Source organism: Ostrea edulis, chromosome 1 (assembly GCF_947568905.1).
Source record: "Ostrea edulis chromosome 1, xbOstEdul1.1, whole genome shotgun sequence".
NCBI classification, from domain to species: domain Eukaryota; kingdom Metazoa; phylum Mollusca; class Bivalvia; order Ostreida; family Ostreidae; genus Ostrea; species Ostrea edulis.
This window is the reverse complement of record NC_079164.1, coordinates 36,295,831-36,320,108: the sequence shown is the minus strand read 5'-3', so window position 1 is coordinate 36,320,108 and position 24,278 is coordinate 36,295,831. Positions and strand designations below refer to the sequence as shown.

General features: G+C 34.7%; 2 long non-coding RNA genes across 2 annotated transcripts; one reads left to right on the top strand and one right to left on the bottom strand.

Moving 5' to 3' along the window:
- The first annotated feature begins 12,568 nt into the window (after positions 1 to 12,568).
- Positions 12,569 to 16,340, top strand: LOC125657995 (uncharacterized). The gene is made up of 3 exons (XR_007363550.2): positions 12,569 to 14,066; positions 14,217 to 14,343; positions 15,363 to 16,340. It is a non-coding gene; the product is annotated as an uncharacterized LOC125657995 (long non-coding RNA).
- Positions 16,341 to 19,504: 3,164 nt separating this feature from the next.
- LOC130049543 (uncharacterized) lies at positions 19,505 to 23,738 on the bottom strand. The gene is made up of 3 exons (XR_008798088.1): positions 22,592 to 23,738; positions 20,999 to 21,084; positions 19,505 to 20,894 (listed from the first exon to the last, which is right to left on the bottom strand). It is a non-coding gene; the product is annotated as an uncharacterized LOC130049543 (long non-coding RNA).
- Between the last annotated feature and the right edge of the window lie 540 nt (positions 23,739 to 24,278).

Below are 24,278 nucleotides of genomic sequence, written 5' to 3'. Positions count from 1 at the left end.
GAGTCGTCCACTTCTGCTTCATATTTAGATATTTTATTGGAAATAGACATTAATGGCAGACTAACAATTCAACTTTATGATAAAGGGGATGCTATCAGCTTTTCCATTATGCACTTCCCATATTTATGTAACAATATTCCATTATCACCTGCGAATGGTGTTCATATCTCTCAAATGATTCGATACGCAAGACCTTCTTCTGCGTATGGTCAGTATGTAAAATTATACTGTACTAATTTTGATGCATCAGATGCGCATTTCGACAAATAATGTCTCTTAAGTGATGCTCAACCGAAATGTTTGAAATCCGAAATAACGATAAACTTGCTACAGCTATTATAGGGGAAAACAGTGTGCCAAAAAGTGGAGTCAAATTCGTCTAAGGATAACAGCTTTCCATGAGGGAGATAATCCTTAATTTTGAAATGAATTCTAAATCGAGGCAGGCTACTGACAAACAAGTACCGGGGTTTTAGCAGTCTCGTTTAAAGTCAGCATTTCGCAAATTCTATGGTCGTTATAAGGACCTAGTTTGCCAATAAAACCTATCACTGGATCAAATGCTGTCTGACGTGTTTAATACCAATGTTTAGGCCGTTCTTGGCACACTGATTTTGACTAGATACCTCCGTTTACCTCATCAAGATATAGGGCTCACGGTGGGTGTGACCGGTTGACAGGGGATGCTTACTCCTCCTAGGCACCTGATCCCACCTCTGGTGTGTCCAGGGGTCCCTGTTTGCCCAACTCTCTATTTTGTATTGCTTATGGTAGTTATGAGATTGATCACTGTTCGTTATCTTTACCTTTCAATCAGTCAAGTATTGTCACACGTGAGTCTCGGTATACTCTTACTCTCTGCCAATCCTATATATACAACAAAAGCTTGTTCTGCGTATGATCGTTTCAAATCGAGGCAGGATAATGACAAACAAATTGATGTGACAGAGGTTTCAACAATCTCGTCTAAACTCAGCCTTTCGCAAATTCTATGGTTGTTTTAATGATCTAGTTTGTCAATACAACCCATAATTCGATCAAATGCTGTCTGACGTGTTTCATACCGATTGTTAGGCCGTTCTTTGCACATTTATTTTGACTACGGATAAATTCGTTTACCTGATCAATATATGGGGCCCACGGCTGGTGTGACCGGTCGACAGGGGATGCGTACTCCTCCTAGGCACCTGATCTCATCTCTGGTGTGTCCAGGGGTCCGTGTTTGCCAAACTTTCTATTTTGTATTGCTTATAGGAGTTATGAGATTGGTCACTGTTCGTTATCTTCACCTTTCATACATTTAGAAGATAAGAACGTGAGAATTCTTGAGAAAGCCGCAAATACAATATTATTTCAGATACTTATACATTATCTCTCGTAAGAGATTTTGTTTCCAAAATATCTCAAAATAGTAGTTTATCAAAAAAACAAGAGCGCTTCAGAGTTTAAAAATCACCTTTCATCAAGTCCCCAGTTTCCATCTCACACTGGTTCTACGTCCGGTCCAAGGTCGGGACGTTTTGAAGGTTTCTATAATGTAGGATAGCTTATTACTTGTATTAATTGTATGATTAGTGAATGTTTAAAGCTTGACGAACCACAGCCACATCCGTGTTCAGCATATAAAAATGATAGGAAAGCATTTGTTTCGTTTTGCTCTGACATTCCTGATCTTTAGAGTTCAAAGCCCAGTTATGTTAATTCTATATGGATCTGTAAGTCCCATTTGTCTCGGGGATTTGTTTCACTCAATGACCCTAATAAAGATAAACCTGTTCAGATTTTCATAGATTACTGATACTGCCCAGACTTTGTTGTTAGAGAATATATTGCCATTGTCTGAACAGACTTCTAGTAGTGGGTCAGTTTTATCAGAGAGTGTGGAGTTAAGCGTCATTGATGTTCCGCAACATAGAAATTATCTGAAATAAGATTTAAATACTGGACCAGTTTTCGTAGTTGTTCGACCTACTCTTCCTGTTCAAGGTGTATCCTTGATGCTAAGCAGCGACTTCGCTGGTGGCAAAATTGTACCAGATCCCATACTTTGTGAGAAAATCACCTATAATGTCGCGTCCAGTGATGAAGTGGACGATTTGTATCTAGCATATGCTGTTACCAAACCAATGATAAGAAGAAAAGAAATTAAGACTGAACATTTTTAACCCTTTAACACAGCTTGTTCATCTCATGAAATTGACTTCAGTGGCACATTCCTATTTGATCTTGATGACGATTCATATGAAATCAGACAGTGATATAACAGTGAATCTCCACTGAAAACCAGTGATGATGGTCTTAATACGCAGGTAGACCTGGACAAGGTCTCCCGCGGTGGAAAGTAGTTACTGCCCGAAATAAGAACATGTAGGTGTCAATAATACATGTAACAGGATTTTGAGTCATTTCTATTGGCCTAACTTGAGAAAACGTGCTTCTGAATTATGCAAGTCGTGTCATGTTTGCCATATGATAGGTAAACCAAATCAGAAAATTCCAGATAAATGATGTATGCACTGCTACGTAGATAAATGGTTTACGCACTGCTATCTAGACAGTTTTTTATGTGCTGCTATCTAGATGAATGGATACATGGACAATGCAATACCATCTAGATAAGTGAATGAAGTACAGCTGTCTAAATGAGTGGCTGATCCACAACTCTATTTTTGTTTCTACTCACAAAGATCAAACTCCATGATTAATTGTACGACACTCTCTGCATACACTCTCCACAAACGATGAACCAATAGGGTTGAACATTTCTAAATATGAACATTAAGATACATTTTATTATGATATATAATTTCAAGTATTTAATTCTGCTTCTGCCTTTCACCTGATGATGTCATTTAATAAAGATAATTAGATAGCACAAATGCATTTTTGACCGTTGATCCATGTGTTCATTAGTCATATCAGGAAAGTTTATCAATCACAGCTGTTTCACCTCCAGATAGCATCACAACAACTACATCAAGTTCATGACTCCGTAAAATCCCAAACCTAATAATGTTAACAAAACATGTCCAGCTATTCCTGCAACTCCATTATCATTTCCTCTTGTGCCATTTACTGAATTCCTATTACTTTCTATGACACTTTGTGAACTACCTGTTGGTGCAGCCGTAGTTATACTAATGGTGGTCATACCTGTCGTGGTGGTCGAAGACGTTCCTTAAAAAAACAATAGATAAATAAAAAGGGGGGTTGACCTAAAATCACTCATTGAATTGCAGCAGAATATAGACAGAGATTGCTATTGTGAAAATTAATACTCTAGACTATTTCATATGAAACGTTCTACTATTCAATCTTTTCCAGTTATATTCTATAATTGTCCGTTTGTATTTTGCATCCTTTGTTTTGTATTCTATAATTGTATACTTATATTCTATATTTCATTATTCATTGATATTTTCCACTTTTGTTGAACAAGCATCTGTCTATGATGTCAAAAAGCATAGTTTTTGGTTGATCGTGAGGCATGGTCGTGTAAAGTGTTGAAAAATCTTAGGTTTTGATGTTGTTAATTTGAGAAAAGCTCTCCGATTTCATGTTTACTAAAAGTTCTTTAGAATTTTAGAATCCACATTTTATTTACACCACTGCTGGCATATGTAGTGGCGTAGTACGTTTGAAGTTTCTTCTTCACAGCTGTTAATATTTTCGTAAGGAGCAAAAATAGAGGCTTGGTAGAACGTTTACTGGATCCAGCAATGTGTCTTTGTAAGGGTTTTTCTAAAGTTAGGAATTCAGTAAGGTACGGTAACTCATATTCATCGGATCCATTGACTGGAATATTAAATGTGTCGAAAAATGAAGCATGGTTTTGAAGAATTTCATCTTTTGAAAGGGCAGGTGGAGTATAAGTACGATTACCAGAAGTGGAATTAAAGCCTAGTTCGTTTAAAATACAGTAGTAATAATGAGCCCTACAAACAAAGACATTATTTTTTGTCAACTGGATCCAAAACATATTCCTCATGTATTATATCTAGTTTTTCTTATCAATTCTGGTTTACTAAACACAGAGGGATAAATGGTACGTACTTTTGTTTTGATGTGTCTGACGCGGGATTTTAATATTCCTCTTTTATTTTTAATCCATTCTAACAAAGTCTCAAGTTCTTCTTTTTCATATTTAGCCTATCGTCTGACATAATCTTCGACAGAATTCATAATAGAGAAGACGAAGAGCAAGAACACGTATGTGGATTAAGTATAAGATGGCCTACATATAGGCACTGCAAAGTTTGTTTATAAGCAAAAAGTTTGGATGCAATAGTAGAGGTATATTTGTAGGAAATACAGGGTGTTGACGTGAACTTGAAATTAGTTGGAAATCAAGACTGAACTCATTTATGACGAAGAATGTTGCTTATGTTGACGGCATCTATTCCTTTGTTTGTACATTTGAGCTTAAGGAACTACCAGTATGATTTGGAAGGAATATCATCCATGACCCGTGGTGGTTTAAAGAGTCTGTAATTGGCAACATACATAATCATAAAGTTCAGTCTATATTCAGGTGTTGAAAAATTCAAGTATAGACTAGCTATGGCTTCTTTAAATAACGTATGTAAAACTCTCAATGAAACAGAGTAAATTTTTGTGTGAATATGATGTGGACCTAATTGTCTGTTGACGTAAGGTAAAAGTGAATTAAACGTGACATCATTTATACTTTGTCTCTTATATGAACGATGGCCATGACTGCATTTTCGTCTTTGGGCATTTGGAAAGAATCCCATCACTTATCTCAATCCAAATGTCCCAATTATCGCATTTATCAAAGGTTTCACATCCAAATGTAATATCGTAGGTTTTCGCAAAATCTTTAAAGAAATTAGATTTTGTGTATGATAAGAATGCAAAGTGAAGATAACGAACAGTGATCAATCTCATAACTCCTACAAGCAATATATCTTTTCTATGAATTTTATTCAATGGGTACAATAAAAAAAAAGTTTGGTAAACTATTTGACCCTGAAAAGTTTTTATTTTCTATAAATAATTAATAATCTACATTTTCAAATAAAAACGCTGTAAAGGGCAATAACTCCTATGCTGGTATTTTTTCTATTGCATGTATATTATACAACGGTTTCCTCGATATGCACAAGTGATTTATATGTATTTATTAATTAAGTAGCAAATTTTTAAAACTGTTACAATCAAAATTTAATGAAAATGTGTGATTTTCTAACGTTGACGTACTTCTGTTGCTACATGTCTGACATTTTTAAAAAGGTGGCAACATATACATTTTCTTTGATTATTGGTTACCTCAAACTATATCAAGTGGAAATCAATAGTTTATTTTACTTTCAACCATTAGTAATGTGAAATCATAAGAAGGTGAAGCTACCTTAATAAAGTAATGGCGATGTCTCTCACGAGATAGGTGTATTATATATTATCAATTGTGAGCCGGTAACATTGTCGTATATATTTTTCATTTCCACATAATAAAAAGTGGGTATCGACAACAGCAATATCATTTAGCTTTCGTTTTTGTCTAAAATGTAGATACACACTTCTTTTAGATAGTTGTACTTGTCCACAACAGCCTGACTTGCAATTTCAAGTTCGTATCTCGCAAAACTTTAGCTGAGATTGTAGACCCATGACCAGATGTAGTTAATAAAATTTTCTCAGCTACCGGTCCTTATGGAAATCTTTTTGTGGTGTATTTTTGTTTGAACATTACAACTCATATCCGTCACTTGAATTCGAACGATTTTTCTCAATCTGAATGTCCCAATTGTCGTATTTATGATAGGTTTTCACATCCAAAATTGATTACCATATATAATTCTTTAACTAGTTAATCAAATTTCTAACGTTAGCACGAAATCGAAAAATTAAGGACGATTCGATGCAACTCTGCTGTTTTCTGTTTGTTAACACCAACACCAGTAACGTTATATACAAAAATTCATGAGACTGCCTAAATAAAAACCGCGAACGTGACAATTTTCATCAACAACACCGTCTAAACTGAGGACATAAAGTTGACGTTTTTTTCTTCTTCTTTGTTGTTGTCTTGTTTTGGGGCTATTTGTTTGTTTGTTGTTGAGGGGGGGGGGGGGATTTTATATTGTTTGTTTGAGGTTTTGGCATAATTTTATGTTTTGACTTAAAACGTTTTGTAAGAACCAGTGCTGTAACGCCAATTTTCATCAGGAATTCGAATTTGACCCTATTTTTGCATTTTTATCTCTAACGCAATCGTTTAAATTCAAAACACCACCTTCGATGGTGTGTATGTTTGCGACATATTTATGGGTACCGGGATGCTAGAAAAAAGGTGAATATAATGAACAGTGATTAATATCATAATTCCTCATATCATAAAGAGTAGGGCGAACACGGACCCACACACTAGAGGTGGGATCAAATGCCAAGGAGGCGTAAGCATCCCTGCTGGCTGGTCACACCTGGTATGAAACACCTCAGACAGCATTCGATCTAAGGACAGGTGGTATTTATAAATTAGATCGTAATACTGACCATAGAATTTGCTGACTTTAAACGACACTGTTGAAACCCCAGCAACATCAATTTATTTGTCAGTAGCCTACCTCTACCTAAATACTGGTCATGCGCAGAACATGCTCTTGCATATCAAATCAGTCAAGAGGCATAAACACGTCACCATATACAGCTGATAATAGAATGTTGTTACTTAAATATGGGAAGTTGACGATGGTTAAGCTGAAGTTTGTCCTAAAGTTGAGTTGTTAGTTTGCCGTTATATGTAACATCAATATTCAATGAAATATCAAAGTATGAAGGAAACGTGGAAGTCCCTGCGAACCGCCATTGGCTTCTTTCCTCATCCTGAACTTATTATTGTGTTTGGTTTCGGGTTTAAAAATTTAATCCAGGTTTCGTCACCAGTATGGATCTCACTTGTCATTTATCACACTCCTTGTAAATAACGAGTAACTAGGTGGTCATTTCTACTCGGTGGCGTTTCTACCATAAAATGGGAACCCGTCTGGTACAAGCTGTAACCGTTATATTAAAATAGAAAAGCTAGTTGACGAATGAAATTTTGTAAAAGCTGCAACGATTGCATTTTTATAGCAACAATGTTTTTTCCACAGACAACGACCAACCTGAACGAGGCTTGTCTTCCAGTGAGTTCCTGTCCGATTTTAAAGGATGCGTTTGCCTTAAAACAAATGTATATGAATGTGCTTGATCGCCATATACTTTGTTTAAATCGACTTTAATGATGCCCGTTGGTGTAAACTTTAATAAGGCATGCGCTTTGCAAAGTGTCCTTTTCTCAGAAAGGTGAAGATAACGAACAGCGATCAATCTCATAACTCCTATAGGAAATACAAAATAGAGAGTTGGGCAAACACGGACTCCTGGATATACATGTACCAGAGGTGGGATCAGGTGCCTAGAAGGAGTAAACATCACCTGTCGACCAGTCACACCCGCCGTGAGCTCTATATATTGATCAGGTAAACGGAGTTAACCGTAGTCAAAATCAGTGTGCCAAGAACAGAAGAAATGGCATCCATTTTCACGTCAGTATTTTTGAAATATCTAGAATATGAAGTAAAATTTCACGTCATGTTCATTGCAAATTATTTTCTGTGACGTCATTTTAAGCTACAATTTCCTGACGTTTACAAAAAAAAACCAAAAGTTGTCATTTTAAAACAGTGTCTTCATTTCATCAAGCATAATTCAGACCTTTTCAAAGAATCTTCGTATATACTTCCTCCATAAATTACAACAAAAAACACAACAATGTCATCCTCTCCTCAACCATAAAAAAGTTTTTTAAAAATTCTCGAAAGTCGGCAATTTTTACATGATAAACGTGTTAGAGTCTAATTACAGAGCATATCAAAATAAAATCAAGACGTGATATTTATAAGAAATATAACAAATATAAGGAAACATACCCTCATCTACCAACATCAATGCTACAACAAAAACTGTTAATATCATGATCCCCTTCATCTGAAAAAATGATAAACAAAAATTACTATTTTCAAAGTAATAAATTTTGTCGTAGCAGCATATTTATTTCATTCTGGATAAAAGATTTTTCTGATCGGTAAAGAAATGTTTGCTATTGTTTGGTTGGTTTTTGGTATTGGGGGTTTTTTTTTGGGGGGGGGGGGTGTATGGTTTTTTTATATCCCATTCGGGAATTTTTCACTCAAATAGAGAGTTCAGCAGCAGGGGAAGTGCTACGCACGACACTCAAGGTCACATTTGTGACTCTTGGGCTTTTTTATCGTGTCAAAGTTTTCCTTTTTACGCCATATCCGAAAGACCCGTGACTTTTACTTCTAATACCGGATGCCTGGCGAAGGAACAGCCACCACCTATGTAAAACGTCTTTAGAGATGGACTAGTAGTATGTTAGAGATTCAAAATAATCAAAATATGTTGTCCATATCATGATTATTACCCTGTATGTTTCAGGATAGGCAAGACACTGATGAAAGGTGAAGATAACAAACAGTGATCAATCTCATAGCTCCTTTAAGAGATACAAAACAGAGAGTTAGGCAAACACGGACCCTTGGACACACCAGATGCCTAGGATCAAATAATTGAAATATCTTCTGTCAGAGTATCTACGTCATAATAGTGGCTATCTTCACTTTACTAGCCATGACATCATAGCCTACTAGACTAGGTTAGTTCTCATGGCTTGTTATTTTGTGACGTCACAGTGATAATTAAGGTTTTCAATCCCGAGCGAAGTAGAAAATCACTCGGATGTTTCTTTTTGGTATTTCTTTTTATTTCCTCGAATTTCTTTTTCTCAACTTTCATGAAATATTTAAAATAAATTTGATTAGTTTAAAATCAATGGAATTTTTAAATATCGATGATTTTAAGTGTATAGGATAATAAAAGACATTTATAGTTGTAAAAGTGCATAAAGCTTATCATTATACCTTCATAATAGTACTAAAAGTGCAAAGATCATCCTAGTTTAACATTGAGATTAGCTTTATTTCTTTTATCATGAAATCCAGAACAAGGTGATGAAATTCTTTTATATTATAACTGCCTATTTTTAATTTATGACGGAAAGCACATTCCTGTACAATAACGTAGACGCCTGCATACAAAAAGGTGTGTTTCTTCCCAAAGTCTGAATGTAAGAGCCATGAATTATCCTACATCACTAATAATCTATTTCGCTACAAAAACGTATTTTCCTCTTCCTACAAATAGTTAAGTATTTTTCCTTAAATCACATCTCAGTTTTTAAATATATTACCTTTGTTCTCAATTGTTAACAGGGCTAGGATACCAAGTATGCGATGTTTTATATCAGAACAACAAAATCCCTGACTTTGCAGACTGACCAATTATTGGTGAATCAAACTTGGGTTCTTCCCATTTTTCCTTTTCTGCAAATCCTCCCATAAATACCATGCTGCGATATGTTCGGTAAAATGTTTCACGCCCCCATCTATTTATTCACTGAACAGCGGATCATCCTTTGGTGGCACATTTCTGCCCCATAAAACGAAGTTACCTTTCTATAGATTATGGCGACATGCAACTTTATTTTGACGTGATATGCTGATTAACATATATCATTTTAATAGAGATCGACGCATGCAGACCATACTTTCTGAAAGGAAGGAAGTGGTCGTACATTATTCTCTTTAGAGAAGTCGAGAGGCATAACCTTCATCGACTTCTCTTCGCAAGCATTCATGTTTTGATTCTGGAAAACGTGTAAATGCCGGAGTCGGTGACGGTTTAAGCTTCGACCGACGTTTCGACTCAGATGTGCCTGGATTTACGCAATAGACAACTTGTTTTCAAACATTTAATAGCAATACACAAAACCGACACAAGGAAATCAACACTTACTTGCTTTTAATCCATTTTCAACATGCCCCTGTCCCGGGTTTAAATCACAACTCTGTTTACGTCAGCCTGCTTTCTCTTAACTGGTCCCCAATTGTGACAGCTCCCAAGACCAGTTAACATAAACCCGGGACAGGGGACATGTTGAAAATGGATTAAAAGCAAGTAAGTGTTGATTTCCTTGTGACAGTTTTGTGCATTACTGCTAAATGTTTGAAAACAAGTTGTCTATTGCGTAAATCCAGGCACATCTGAGTCGAAACGTCGGTCGAAGCAGAAACCGTCACCGACTCCGGCATTTACACGTTTTCCAGAATCAAAATATGAATGCTTGCGAAGAGAAGTCGATGAAGGCTATGCCTTTCGACTTCTCTAAAGAGAATAGTCGTACATATGATGTCGTACATGGTAAATTCATCACACCCAGCAGGCACACAAAGTGTCATCAACTTTAAAAATACTTTGAATTATGGTTGAAAACGCTGAACAACTATAACTCATTATATTGAAATAACATCTTTGATGCATCAACATTGCAACGACAGTGAAGACACGTCATCTTTTTAACGTTGAACTTACTGGTGTTTCAATAATGAAAGCAAAACATTTTATGGTATTCCCTACCGACAAAAGTCATAATGAAAATAAAAAAATTTAGTGGGGGTTTTTTTTCTTGATTTAATTGAAGACACTTTCAGTTTCATAAAATTTGAAAACTGAAAATTCATTCTGAATAAATTTTCATCCGACGCAGGGTGCTGACATTATAATAGCGAGCGCAGCGAGCCAGCGCGAAGCGCTGGCTCGTACTGCAAGCTCTAATGACTAGAGCGCGGGAAATAATCCGAGCTAAATCTAAACCTCTATTAATAAACAAGGAAATTTTTTTGACGCCAATCCCAGAAGTCCCTTGTCAAAAATGGCTGAGATCTCACAAAGTCACACCTTCGAATATGACTGTGAACTTACGTGGATTATCATCCTAATCGTGTGGCCTCCTGGCTCCAAAATTCAGTGCACCATTAGGTGAAATCTTTAACGAAGTGCAATGTTTATGAAAGACAGTCTAATCTCAGATGTGTGACTACATGGCTACGTTTTGACATATGTCATAATAAGACTGACAGTGGCGGATCTAAATGCGTACTTGTTATTAGTCATACTACCGCGACAATATTGAATATACGTAAACATTACGCATGCGTAATTTATTAATCTAACAAAGAAAAAGGGAGACTAAATTAAATTGTTAGAATATGTGAGGGAGCACAGGTACTGAATTAGTGCTATTTAACAAATTACAAAAAATCGATAGAATTCGGTCGGATTGAATTTATTATTATTTTCAAATCTCGGGGTTTTTTGGGTGTTTATTTATTATTATTTTTTTGCGAATAAAAAATACAATGAGTGCTTGAATCCATTTCCTTTTAACATGCCCGGTAATGCACCCCCCCCCCCCCCACCCCTCATGATAACCAACTAGTGTTACAACTAGGATTATGTACAATATTATGAAAATTGTTCTAATTTTCTCTTTTAGAACATACCATTGCTACAAGGGGATTATCATATGAATTTCTTCTTTTAAAAAAATAGATATGTGCGCATGGTGGTGATGGGCAGGGTGTCCGCTCATATACATGCCCAATAGTTGAATAGTTATCAATTTAATTTTAAATTATCATTATATTGAAATGCGTTTTATGTTCAAAGGCAGTGCTGTTAAAACACTGTTTAACAAACTTGAAAGGTTTGGGCATTTTTATCATACAATTAGTGACTTGAAAAGATTTAGAGTAGAAAAAAAGGAAAGTAAAGGCAGTCTACTGCTGAGAGCATTTAGTTCAGAACAAGTCGTGCATCAATTAAGCAAGTCACAGTGAAGGCAGCAGAAATAAAATGTATATAGCATAAAATTATTTCAATCACAATCATGTATACGTGTTTTTTTATTTTTGATATAAAACCCTGGGACAAAATTCATGTAATGAGTATTTGCAAATAGATATTGTTTAAATTAAACCTGATCAAAGCATGAACATTACAAAATATGTGCATACATGAAGCTGCGCTCCCCTCAACGGTCACACCGTAAAACAGAGCGCGGGAAATAATCCGAGCTAAATCTAAACCTCTAACAAGGAAAAATTTTTGACGCCCATCCCAGAAGTCCCTTATCAAAAAGAATGTGCTACACGGGCAGATGAAAACAACCCATGGTCTCGCGCGGAAATGAGCGAAATGAAAGAGACGTATCCGGTAGTTAGTATTTATCCGGAATGCTAGTGCGCAATGGCGGCAATAAACAAACGAAGCAGATACGTTGAAGGAAAAACTTCTTTATTTCTTTCTTACCGTTATGTAGACCAGTGAAAATAATGAACAACGATTAATCGCATAATCCCATGAAGAATAGAAAACTGAAAGTAGGGCAAACATAGATCCCTGGACATATCAGAGGTGAGATCAGGTAAGTAGGGCATGAATGAAATGCAAAACTCACTGTCTGAACCAAATTATCCTACTGGTTTCACAATCCCATTACATCGAAATGATCATTGTATTTTCGTCCAACCCCCAACAAAAAATCGGAAGGTAGACATTGATTTGGGGGAGTGGACATCAGGGGGATGGGGGGGGGGGCTAAAGTGTTAAGATGAAAATGGGGGACCCGAGGGATGTAATCAAGTTCATCAGTTACAGCATGTATACCAGAACTAGTAAATACACAATTGGCTGGAAAAAGAGCAATATGGACTTGTATAATTATATAAATGGGTATGTTTAATTGTTCAGAATGCAAAGTTGCAGTATGTATTCACATAGACATATATAACGGATAACATATTTTAACTGTTGAATAAACATTTGAGGGTGGGTTAGTGATGTTTTCATAACAATAACAGGTACACTGGTCATCTCTGGTCCCAGCCTATGCTTATTAACACTTGTCCACTGACACTCTGCTTCCTGGGCTCAGGTAATGTCCAGCTACCTTTTATTCTTAATCTATCCAGGTACATGTATTAAGAGGTCTGTCTCCAATAATCAAGCTATGTTATAGAACTGTGACCCTCTGGTAGGTACTGAAGATATTTCGGTCAGTTTTAGCAAACCAAATATATTAAACTTATGAAATTACATTTGATTATCTAATGAAAAATATTAATCAACAATTGATCCATATAATGAAAAGACTTAATTTATCTTTGCAAGAAATGTACAAAAATAGGAAAATGGACAGTTTAAATTACAATTGACCACTTGGGGAGTATTGACCGGGACGGTTAAAACCACTAGTTAAAACCGGTTTTAACCGCCCGACCCTGCTATGCCTCTATGGTATTCAGAGATAGTTAAGTGAATTTATACATTACTTGATTCTCCTAACTACTACTTTATGGCATAAATTGAAGATTCAGTCCCTGGTGTTGCCTGTGTTGGAGATCTTTTATTTTGAAAACAATAGTGCCATAGCTATAGTGCCACACAACCAAAGAATGTAGTAAACATACTACTACCTTTGCATGTATTAATTAGCAAATTAAGGTACTAGTAAATATAAATGTAAGGAACAAATGTCTAGGGTGTTTTTTATCTATTAAAAAGATTGTATCAAACTCTAAATCTAATAAGTAAAATTTTGTAATATCCCAGCTTCAGGAAGTTTATCCTATCATAATGGAGGTGATTAGCTACTTTGAACCTACTTTCATGGATCTACCATATTATTTTTTTTTTACTATAACATTTGACTTTATGTTACTTTTCAAAGAAGGTGTAATTTATATGTATAACGTGCATCACATGCAATTTTAATGATGCAGGCAAATAATTTTGATGCAATTGAAAAGGCAAGCGTGAACTGTAGATCTACCCAGATTAGATTCAATAAGAATTGAAGGTCAAAACCATGGTGGTAACACAAAGCATCTGCATACAAGATTTTTTAGGCTTGTTAAATGGAAAAATTATATGAAAATAATAGTCTCCAGTAATATCTACATTTTAACTCATATGAGAAATCTTATAACAGTTTCAATACTCAGATCATGAGATGGAAACCAATGTAATTGAGACGAAAAGGGAGTACAACTCGAAATATCAAGAAAAAACAAGAAAGGCCATTGTGAATCAGCAGATGATGTCCTATACAACCATCCCTCCATGACACATGCAATGGGAAGGTAACAGCTAAGTATATACATATAAATGATATTAAAATCCCATGTGCTCGTTCCATATAATGTCCCTTGAACATTACAAGTATTTACTTATTCCAAATACATGTAGTTCAACGTCAAAGTCAGAAATTCTAAACATTTTTTTAATTAAAGTTTATTTCAGGAAACAAAGCCTGTCTGAAACTCCAAAATGACATTTCCAGAAAGCTGAAGAATGGATAAAAATGTATCTACCATCTTACAACCCATATTTCATTCCACTGAAAAGAAAAGGGACAGGGTAAGAAGTTATTATTAATAAAAGATATATATATGCTGAAACATCTTAAAAGATATATTGTTAGCTCACCTGAGCTGAAAGCTCAAGTAAGCTATTTTAATCACTTTGTATCTGTCATCTGTCTGTAAACTTTTCACATTTTCATCCTCTCCAGAACCAGAACCACTGGGCCAAATTCAATCAAACTTGGCATAGATAATCCATGGGTTAAGGGGATTCAAGTTTGTTGAAATGAAAGACTATATCCCCTTCAAAGGGGCAATAATCACAAAAATGTAAAAATAGGCCGGGGGGGGGATTTAAAAATCTCCGCAAGAACCACTGGGCCAGAAAAGTTCAAATTTACATGACAGCTCTCTGACATAGTGCAGATTCAATTTTGTTAAAATCATGGCCTCGAAGGTAGGGTGGGCCACAATAGGGGATAAAGGTTTTACATACAAGTATATAGGAAAAATCTTTTTTAAAAATATCTCATGAACTATTTAAGCTAGGGCTTTTATCTTTTGTATATACATTTTTAACTAAAAATTCTTTCATGTGATGCAACGGTGTTTGATCTTGTGACTTTGACCTGGAAATTTGACCTACTTTTGATAAAAATCTGACCTATTCAATATCTCAACTATTTAAGACAGAGCTTTCATATTTTGTATATAGATTTCTTATGGCAAGATCTTTTGTATCATGCATGTACCATGATCAATTACCTTGTAACCTTGGTCTTATCCAGAACAGCAAGATCTTGTCGATCATATTGGTGTTGAGGCATTTCTGTGTAATGTGAATTCATTTTCAGTAATGTTGTGATCCTTTGGGGCTCATGTAGGCTGGAGCCACAATATGGGTCAACATTTTTCATAGGAATAAAGACTGAAATCTTTTCAAAATCACAACAGCTGTACAATGGCAGGGCCAAGGTGACTCCGTTGAGCGATGTGGCTCTTTGGCCTCTTGTACTGATTAAGACGCATGTATTTAAAATTTATCATAGGGTATATTTGCATTTATTTTTTCAGAAATGTTGCATGTCCATGTCTTGGAAGGTGAATAGGTGGAAAGTCAATAGATGCTTACTATATCAGATGCTTGCAGAGGATACTGGGGATAAAGTAGCAGAAAATTATGGAAAACAGGAAGTGGCAGCCAGGACTGACATCAATGCAATAAACAATGAGCTGAGGAGATGGTGATGGAACTATATAGGACACGTGCTGTAGAGGGGAGGTGACAATGACAGTGAGATGGCCTTAGGTTGGACACCAGAAGGGAAGAGGGCATTTAAGAGACCGAAAACAACCTGGAGAGGAACAGTAGAAGCAGAAAGAAAGATTGCAGAATGAAGAAACTTGAATGAGATCAAGATGGTAGCAATAGAACAGAGTGGATTGGAGAGAGTCTGGTCCTATGTGTTTTGGCATGGAGAGAACTAAGTAATGTCTAGATTATTGGAGATAGGATGACCAGGAATATGAATGGATGTGCTGGAAACTGTACTAAGACCCTTATGTATTTGGATAGATTTACATACCATCATGATTTTGCTATGAAAAACTTGAAAAAAATTCTCAACTCATATTGTAGCTGACATTGTACATTTGTACTTATTAATATTTCAAATGAACATATTTTTAGACATACAATATCTAAACTTTGGAGTCCACGTACATCTCCACATTGGATAATAGGTTATGATATATGTGTGTGAAATCTTTTCCTATGGTATGCACATGTTAACACATTAGTTTAAATGATGATCTATATCTTATGACTATGGAAGAGAATGTGTTCAGAACAGAATATGTGTCTAGAAGAGTTGTTGCCCTTGAATGTAATTCATTATTTACATGGGGTTGAAAAATAATCCAGCACACAGTAGTACTAAATACATTATGTTAAAATACATTTATGAATGGTATAAGTGATACTGTTAATTACTGATTAATACACTTTGTGAAATCATATTATTGTTATGTTTAATAAATTTCAAGGCTGCACCTTTGTACATTTTACAATATAATATTCTGCACTTTGGTATCAAATTCTCTTAACCTAATTTAAGAGTTACATATTCATTAACAGCAAGATAATTATGATATGCTATGTAGTTTGTCAAAGGGCATTAGCTGTGAAAGTGATGGCAACTTTTTTATTCAAAATCTCTCAATAAGAATATATATTAATGCCTAATAATGATATTTATTTTGTACAAAAACATGAGAAACCTAATAAAACGACAATAGATTGTCACTTTTAGTGTATAGAAATACATAAGGATGAATTATTGTCTTGCAAGACAATAATCATTTACATGTAATTACCAAAATTCATGTGATATTCATACACATTCATGTGCCTGTTTTGGGGTTAAAAGGTGTTTGAAATAATTAAATACTGGTGTTATCACTGAAATATACATGTATGATATGGAGCAAATTTCATTTAATTAATTTTTTTTTGTATCAAAATGACAGCTAATGCCCCTTTAAGAATAACTATTTTCAATGCACATCATAATAACCTTGTTAAGCTTGAAAGAATATTGGCTATAAGGAATCTTGATCATAAATATTTAAAATATTTTTAATTTTTCTCAAGGAGTTCCTTATAAACAAGCATAAAATCATGATTATAGTACATTGACTCTTGTGTGTTTCAATCTGTTAGACTTTCCCATTTTGCATTTCTTGGAAGTTGTGTTAAAAGAATTGGTGGTCTTGAAAAAGGTTGTAGTGAACAGCAAAGGTCAACTGCTATTCAACAGTCTGTATACCTAGTCACCAATGGCAAAGAAAGAGGTCATGTGGTTCTACATTTCACAGGGCCAGTTAAGGGGCTAAAAGAATACAGTGTTAATGACAATTATTTCCATGAATAATGAGAGACATCTCCCATCTCTTGTTAAAGTGTTCTTCTTTAAAGATTTTGTGGGAGATGAGAAATACTTTATTTGATGCACAGACACCAAATTAAAAGTGGAGCTTGTTGATCCTAAGTGACATCCCTGCCATTATCTTCAATGCAGTCTTTCATGTGTCTTATAAAGGTTTGCAAACACTAGTGCTTGCATAATGCACAGACACGTGAAGTGGGTTGTGTACCTGTACAGATCTGTACACACCACCACCCCTCCACTGTCTACAAAATATATACCTGTAGAACCAGTAATATCACCAGAATATGTTATTTCCCCGACGATCACCTTCATAAGTCATTATGAAGTCAGTTCTACATTCTATGAGCTCTGGTGAGATATTGATACATACGTACCACTGGATCTAAAAGAAATCCATTTTACCACCGTCCCATTCCAATTTAATATCCTTTACTCTCATGCGCTTTAAATCAGAGACGGGATACTTTTAAATTTGATAAAGTTGAATTTTCCATTATATTCACATGCATAGTAAATTATCATCCCTTGCGAATTATGATATACTGGCTGACCCCCCCCCCCCCCCCCCCCCTTACATTGCATGGTAGGATGAATCCGTCCCCTTCTTTACATGTATAGTGTTGAAGTTTGGAATAGAGAACATCTGTTATGGATTTTTTGGACCTTTTTTTTATTTTCGTTTGATAGTGAAGAATTTTAGACGATCGCGATTTATCCTCTGCTACCCCCCCCCCCCCTTTCAGGAAAAACCATGCTATGTGTCTGTCTGATGCTCTTAAGATTCTTATGTGCAACAAAAATGGAAGTTCAGTAAAATTTCTGGCAACTTTCTTGCATATTGTATTGAAAAAAAAATAATTTGATTTATAGTCAATATTAGCCCTAAAATAATATATGTCTCTGATATAAAGCCTACCAAAAATACCGTGTAATTTCATTCCAAATGTACCTAGCCAAATTTGTCATGTAATTGGATGTGTAAGGTATTTTATATCTATTAGAAAATATTTTATTAAGATTAATTTTTCGAATTTGAATATGGCGTATTATACGCCAACAATTATTCCGGAAATATATTATCTATTGGTGATGTTTCACCCAAGTAAGTATAATCTCGCGAGAATACCGCTTGTTTTCATCTGCCCGTGTAGCACATTCTATCAAAAATGGCTGAGATCTCGCAAAGTCACACCTTGGAATATGATTGTGAACTTACGTGGATTATCATCCTAATCTTGTGGCCTCCTTGCTCCAAAATTCAGTGCATCATTGGGCGAAATGTTTAACGAAGTGCTATGTTTATGAAAGGCAGGCTAAGATGATGTGTGACGTCACGTCTACGGTTTGACGTACGTCATAATAAGACTGACAGTGGCGGATCTAAATATAATACCGGTACTTGTTATTTCCATTTGTAAAAATCATACCACCGGGACAATATTGAATATACGTAAACATTAGGCATACGTAATATGTCATCGAATACAAATTGTGTATAATCGACTGCAAACCACAAATCTGATTAAAATACTAAAATCTCAATAGGAATTTATTATTCTCATAGGCGCCTGGGTCAAGGATATTTAAGAAATGAACATCACTTTTGAGCTGTTTATGGTCAGTATGAACGGATTTGGATTTGAGGCAAATTCTGTGAATCGCGCTAGCGATTCACATAGAATTTGCCTCAAATCGAAATCCGTTCATATTGACCATGAACAGCTCAAAAGTGATGTTCATTTCTTATATTTATATTCATTTACTAAAACACCGTTTGTTTACATTGCTTCTATTTTGTTGCGTAAAACGAACTCCTAGCCTCTGTCACAGTAGTTATTGTGACGTACGTCAACACATAGACATGACGTCACATTTCGTCTCACCCTACCTTTTATCAACATTACAAAGTGCACTGTATTTTGGAGGTAGGAGACCGCAAGATTGGGATGATAATCCACGTAAGTTTACAATCTTAATCCAATGGTGTGACTTGCGAGATCTTTGTAACAGATATTCTATTTTTTTCAAACCATTACGCTCTCTTGGTCGCGTACTTTAAGGTAGCTATTGATAGCTAGCCCCAAAAAAACCGCTCATTGAATTTTTTTCAATTTTATTTATTTTAACATTTTGACTTTATCCTAAAACATATCAAAAAATCAACAAAAGTAATCAGGTTAATTTTCGAGGAAAGCGAGATTGAAATCCCCTCTTTTGCAGCCCCAAAAGGCAAAAAATGCCAAAATTGAGCAAATCAACACAAAAGCCAATAAAAATTTTATTGACACCAGAAATATTGTTTGTCATATATAGTTATGTAAATTAAACACAAACAGATAAAAAATCAACATGGATTAGAAATTCAAAATGCATCTAAGGAAAACATTGGCATGATTCGATTTGGCAATTGGCCAAATTTACCCTAAATATGGCGTTTCTCAAATACTATCAGGCATACATTTTCTGACAACAACAAAATTCTGCTCATAAAATTTCTGATTTTATTTCATTTTTACAATAAGTCAAGTAGTATCTAAAATATTGAATAGAAAAAAATATACCAAATGAGGTTTAATCTGAAACTATGTCAGATTTTGTAACCCTACCCCCTCCCTTCTAGAAATGAATTTTAAGAGATACAGTCAGCAGAGATAAACTATTGACCTTAAATGATTAAGCATTCCCAAATTACCATATTGAGCATTCAAACTCACAATACTAGAAGTTTCTATGAGCCATTTAAGAATGATATATAGTGTGTGCTATTGCAGTTGACCTTTTCGCACTCACAATGATTGCCTAAATATTTAGTTATTTTTCATACAATTTCTTGTAATATCTGGACCAAATCTATTATCTATACATATTTTTTGATAGAAATTTATATCACTATACAGTATAATACACCAAATATGTTTAAATAACCATTTCATATTTCAATAAATAATTAATATCAATGGAAAGAGACCCATGGACTGCCCATGGATCACTACATGTAAGTCCATCTGAGTCATCTTACCCTCACAGATAGGTGTGTCTTTCATAAGTTTAAGATTTCTAATTGTAGTTTCACATGGAACCAAAAACTCACTATTGGATAACTGAGAATGCATGCACATGTATATTGCATTAACTAACTGAAGTTTTCCCCAGGTGAAGGTCTATGTTCACTGTATGTATAAGGGGGGGGGGGGGGGGGGGAATTAGTTCCATTATGAAACTTTTCTAAAAATTTGATATACATTAATGTATCTATGATTTTAAATTTTGAATTACAAGGAAAATTCAAACACATTGATTGAAGTTATAAAATTGATATTCTATCATGTGCACATTTTTTACTAATATATCTAAGAAAGAATAATCAACATTGAAATTTCCTTTACATCTATGCAATATTATTGTCTTTCAAAAGGCATGTACTTGTAATATACGAGTACATGACATGTACTTGTTTTCCCTTAAATTCACAATTTAGTTTAAAGTATGTTGTATAACATCCACTGCTCTGAGCTCATATAAGTGAATTAATGTTTTTCATCCAGTCCCAAATTTTGCAGTAGTTCTTTAATCTTCGGAACTTGATCAAACATTTTTAAATTTGTGGAGTTGTGGGGGTCCAGGGGATATGTCATCATCACTGTAAATGGAGTACCTGTTCAAAATATAGATAAATATATTTAAATATAGCAAAAAAGATGAATATCTGATATACTCAGAATTGTCTTTACAAATGTTTATCAAAAAAAGATATAGTACCTCTCTTGCTGTTATACTTGTTGACTCGAAATCCACTTCAACCTGCACTGGTCCTATCTAACCTCCCTCGGTCTTCAGGCTGATGCCTAGAAAAAAGATCATCATAATCATCATAATTGATATTTGCACAGTTAGGTCTATATTATACCATTGAGTAATTAGATTGCGTCAGACAATGTGAATTTTAAAACTGTATCTCAACACATATTCAGTTAAAATTTAAATACTGATGTTTCAAAATTATAAATTGCAATGAGATGACATGTATATATGTTTTCATAAACTGCCATAGACTTATCATATCTGTTTTATTTACAAAATGTGGGTCAAGAGAAGGGCATACGTGTAGTATACATATCTTACTTATACATAAAAACTCTATGTAGATTTCGAATTAGTGCACATGACCTTCGAATTGAAAGAGGAAGATATGAATTTACAAAAACCAATTCTGGCCAGAAGATTTCTTTAGAAAGAAACAAAAGAATATGTGAATTATGTAACCTTAATTGTGTTGAAGATGAATTTCATTTCCTTACTGATTGCCCATTCTATGTTGAAGAGAGAAATATATTTTTTAATGGTATATACAAGCTCAACAAAAATTTTATCTATCTAACAAATAAGGACAAATTTACTTGGTTGATGATTAATGAAGACAAACCAGTAATTGTCAAATTGAGTGAATATTTAGTGCAAACTTTCAGAAAAAGAAGTAATGCTTTAAAACTGCAAAAATCATTATAGTTTATTATTCATATATTGGTATAATACTGATACTGTCCATCTACTTGTATATATACATGATTAGCAATTCATATATGTATGTACTTGTTTCCCCAACATGCTGCATCCACACGCAGTTTGCAGTCTCTGTAACCTGTAGTTAATGTTGTAAACTTTCTTTCTTTTTTGAATTTCCTTCTTTATAAAATGTCTTACTGTTATGCCCTCTGGGCCCAAAATTGGAATAAACTTATCTTATCTTATCATACAGTGCATACATTTGCCTATGAGAGGGCATATGCAGACTTGTGATTAATTTACATTATTTAAAAAGGTTTTGCCAACCTACATGTTTGTGTGAAACACGAAACTTCAGGTTTGATATATTTCTTAGGTCACTGAAATTTCAAAGTAATAGTATATCTATACTATAGTCTAGGGAATTATAATTCAACATATGTCCCCCCCCCCCCTTCCACTTTTTATCCGGTTCCCTCATACCCCTAGATAGTAGGTCTATACAGATATTTGTTATTAATTACTTTTATACATGTAGTTCAAGGTATGTTATTTTCGTAACAGTTATTTTCATAACGATATTATTATTTTCTTAATAAAAGAGTTGTGAGAGCCCATGTTTACAAATGTGGTATACATTTACATGACATCCGTTCGTTTACAATCACATGCACAGGTGGGAGTTATATTTTATGCACATATGGAATACATATATACATACAAAATAATACATCTACTGTATGTCGTGTTTTTAAACTTACAGATGTTATTATAAATCGCGTTGTGAAATAGCAGAGGAAATGTGAGTTGAACTTTTGAATACAAATTTATGGCATTTTTTTCACTCACCAAACGAAACTATGATTTCGTTGTCCAAGTTGAATGCATCCACCAACTTCCTCTTCTTGCAAGAAACTTTGTTTAGCCTCTCAATGACTGTATCTCTCAACATGCAGCACTCGGACATTACGATCCATCAATCAATAACTTTGTTTACGTAGCGCATCTATGTACATGGATTGGTGGTTGGTTTAACATTTCGATTAGCAAAAAGTTTCACACAGATGAAACATTTGATCTACCATTATTACAGACATTGACGTATACTTATGTGGTATGTGCATATTTTCTGTAGGCGAGTCAGTCACAGCAACAAAACACTTTCGGAACCCCTTTTTGTTTTTCGACTATTCTATGACGGAGTAAGGAATTCCGGAAAATGAATTCACGTGACAATACACAATTTTTACTGATCACGTGGTTGCTATCCGTCGCTACCTTAAGCTAGTTCATAATCCGTTCATAGTCAATGTGAACGGATTGTGTCGCGCGCTGAAATTGGCTGGTTCATAGAGGAAAATGTGATTTGCAATATAAATATTGCACTATAACCTATATGTTGTAATAGTTTTGATTTTTATAATTCCAAAACGTGTCTAAATTTCTTACATCTAGCGTAAATAATGTAACCTTCACTATTCAGTTATTTTCCTGTCCTTAATTCTTTGATTTCTTTCCTGTGTTCGAATATTTCCACATTTATTTTGGTTTGAGAAAGCACATGTATTTTGACAGGAAAAGGTCCTCCATTTTGACAGTTCTCTCGAAGTTATTTATAAACAACGTTTCTGATTGGTCAAGGGTCTCAGCTTTAAACGTTTCAGATTTCATGTTTCACTTGTTGGGGGGTATTGTGAAGTCGAGTTTGATTGGTTAAAGGGGATATAAAAACGTGAACGCGACTCGTTTAACTTTACTTTTAGGTTGTGGTAAAGAATCTCCAGGTTCCACCACTTTTCTTATTCCCTACTAATATTAGCTAGGCATTGTGCGAGCTTTTGCTGCACGATTTTCTCGCCTAAATTTTTATTACTGTCCCGTTTTGACAATGAATTAAATTCTTTTTTTATATTGAAACCCAACCTTAAAGTCTGGCTCAAGGTGAAGTAGATCTCTTACCTAGGGAAATATTATTTATTTTGTTAAATACGATTCTCTCTGCATAAAATCTATAGGTAGTAGATTTATATTGCTACATGAGAGATAGTGTAGGATATTTTTGACGTTATTTTCAAGGTTCTGAATCACTTTGAAGAGTATGGAGGTCCATTAGTGTACTTTATAGATATATTTTGTTTTTCTTGGGTCTACTCCTTCCCTTTTCTCCGGTTATTTTTCATTATTTCCACTTGTTAAGTTTTTCTAAGTTCACAGTTGGTCTTCCTATATTACATTAACTTTTTATATGTTAATAAATTGTAAATTAACTCTTACACTGGTGTTTTAATTCAAGAATTCTGGTCTCATAAGGAACATAGTTCAAGGATACACGAACCTGGGTTGACAAATATCTTGAACCATTCATAGTATTTATACTATTTTGTATATGCAATGTGTTCTGCTTGTGTTAAATTCATGGGCCTATGAATATATTTGGAATTGAATTGAATTTAGTGACATTCTAAAATAAATGATTATAAGTTTGTGAAGGCCCTGCAGAGTTCGATATAGGTGGGGAGCACTGTGGGTATACAAA